This window comes from Oncorhynchus keta, unplaced genomic scaffold, assembly GCF_023373465.1.
Source record: "Oncorhynchus keta strain PuntledgeMale-10-30-2019 unplaced genomic scaffold, Oket_V2 Un_contig_77_pilon_pilon, whole genome shotgun sequence".
NCBI lineage: Eukaryota > Metazoa > Chordata > Actinopteri > Salmoniformes > Salmonidae > Oncorhynchus > Oncorhynchus keta.
This window is the reverse complement of record NW_026289683.1, coordinates 30,001-33,075: the sequence shown is the minus strand read 5'-3', so window position 1 is coordinate 33,075 and position 3,075 is coordinate 30,001.

Genomic DNA, 3,075 nt, shown 5'->3' with positions numbered 1-3,075 from the left:
ACTCCCTCCACTCAGACTGGCCCACTCACTAAGACTGGCCCACTACACCAGACTGGCCCAGTACATCCTTTATGACAGGCCCAGACATCACACTCAGCCACACACTCAGCAGAGTAACCAGGATACTACTACCTATTCCACTACACTAAGACTTACTGTTATTTACAATGCCGCAGACAGAGTAAGACTGGCCCAGTTTAAACTAAGACTGGCCCACTACACTAAGACTGGCCCACTGCACTAAGACTGGCCCACTGCACTAAGACTGGCCCATTACATTAAAACTGGCCCACTACACTAAGACTGGCCCACTGCACTAAGACTGGCCCACATTCCCCTCAGACTGGCCCAGTACACTAAGACTGGCCCTCTACACTAAGACTGTCCCACTGCACTAAGACTGGCCCACTATACTAAGACTGGCCCACTACACTAAGACTGGCCCACTACACTCAGACTGACCCACTACACTCAGACTGGCCCACTACAATAAGACTGGCCCAGTACACTAAGACTGGCCCTCTACACTAAGACTGGCCCACTGCACTAAGAGTGGCCCAGTACACTAAGACTGGCCCTCTACACTAAGACTGGCCCACTGCACTAAGACTGGCCCACTGCACTAAGACTGGCACTAAGACTGGCCCAGTACACTAAGACTGGCCCACTATACTAAGACTGCCCACTACACTAAGACTGGCCCACTACAGACTGACCTAATTACACTCAGACTGGCCCACTGACACACTAAGACTGGCCCTCTCTACACTAAGACTGGCCCTGCACTAAGAGTGGCCCAGTACACCAAGACTGGCCCTCTACACTAAGACTGGCCCACTGCACTAAGACTGGCCCACTACACTAAGACTGGCCCACTGCACTAAGACACTGCACTAAGACTGGCCCATCTGCACTAAGACTGGCCTACTACTAAGACTGGCCCACTACACTAAGACTGTCCCACCACAAAACTGTCCCACTACACTAAGACTGCCCCACTACACTAAGACTGGCCCACTGAACTAAGACTGGCCCACTGCACTAAGACTGGCCCAGTACACTAAGACTGGCCCACTACACTAAGACTGTCCCACTACACTAAGACTGGCCCACTGCAGACTGGCCCAGTACACTAAGACTGGCCCACTACACTAAGACTGTCCCACTATAAGACTGGTCCACTACACTAAGACTGGCCCACTACACTCAGACTGGCCCTCTTAAATTGACTACACTAAAACTGTCCCACTACACTATCTGGCCCACTACACAAAGACTGGCCCACTACACTAAGACTGGCCCCCTGCACTAAGACTGGCCCACTGCACCAAGACTGTCCCCCTGCACTAAAACTGAATACAGACTGGCCCCCTGCACTAAGACTGGCCCACTGGGACCAGTCACCTTTCTGACTACACTAAGACCCTGACCAGGATCAGACTATTATGAATACAGGATATTGGGATATTTCCTAACCCTAACAGTCATTATGAATACAGGATATTGAGATATTTCCTAACCCTGACAGTCATTATGAATACAGGATATTGGGATATTTCCTAACCCTCAGTCATTACTGAATACAGGATATTGGGATATTTCCTAACCCTGACAGTCATTATGAATACAGGATATTGGGATATTTCCTAACAACAGTCATTATGGGATTCAGTCATTGCACCTGAATACAGGATATTGAGATATTTCCTACCCCTGACAGTCATTATGAATACAGGATATTGGGATATTTCCTAACCCTGACAGTCATTAGACTGGAGGACTACACTAAGACTGTCCCAACCACTAACAGTCATTATGAATACAGGATATTGGGATATTTCCCTAACCCTGACAGTCATTATGAATGGAGGATATTGGGATATTTCCAACCCTAACAGTCATTATGAATACAGATATTGGGATACTACACTAACCCTGACAGTCATTATGAATACAGGATATTGGGATATTTCCTAACCCTGACAGTCATTATGAATACAGGATATTGGGATATTTCCTAACCCTGACAGTCATTATGAATACAGGATATTGGGATATTTCCCTAACTGTGACAGTCATTATGAATACAGGAGTATTGGGATATTTCCTAACCCTGACAGTCATTATGAATCTAGGATATTGGGATATTTCCTAACCCTAACAGTCATTATGAATACAGGATAGTGTGATATTTCCTAACCCTGACAGTCATTATGAATACAGGATATTGGGATATTTCCTAACCCTGACAGTCATTATGAATGGAGGATATTGGGATATTTCCTAACCTGACAGTCATTATGAATACAGGATATTGGGATATTTCCTCCTGGGACAGTCATTATGAATACAGGATATTGGGATATTTCCTAACCTGACAGTCATTATGAACACGGGATATTGAATATTTCCCTAACCCTGACAGTCATTATGAATACAGGATATTGGGATATTTCCTAACCTAACAGTCATTATGAATACAGGATATTGAGATATTTCCTAACCCTGACAGTCATTATGAATACAGGATATTGGGATATTTCCTAACCCTAACAGTCATTATGAATACAGGATATTGGGATATTTCCTAACCCTAACAGTCATTATGAATACAGGATATTGAGATATTTCCTAACCCTGACAGTCATTATGAATACAGGATATTGAGATATTTCCTAACCCTGACAGTCATTATGAATACAGGATATTGGGATATTTCCTAACCCTGACAGTCATTATGAATACAGGATATTGGGATATTTCCTAACCCTGACAGTCATTATGAATACAGGATATTGGGATATTTCCTAACCCTAACAGTCATTATGAATGGAGGATATTGGGATATTTCCTAACCCTGACAGTCATTATGAATACAGGATATTGGGATATTTCCTAACCCTGACAGTCATTATGAATACAGGATATTGGGATATTTCCTAACCCTGACAGTCATTATGAATACAGGATATTGGGATATTTCCTAACCCTGACAGTCATTATGAATACAGGATATTGGGATATTTCCTAACCCTGACAGTCATTATGAATGGAGGATATTGAGATATTTCCTAA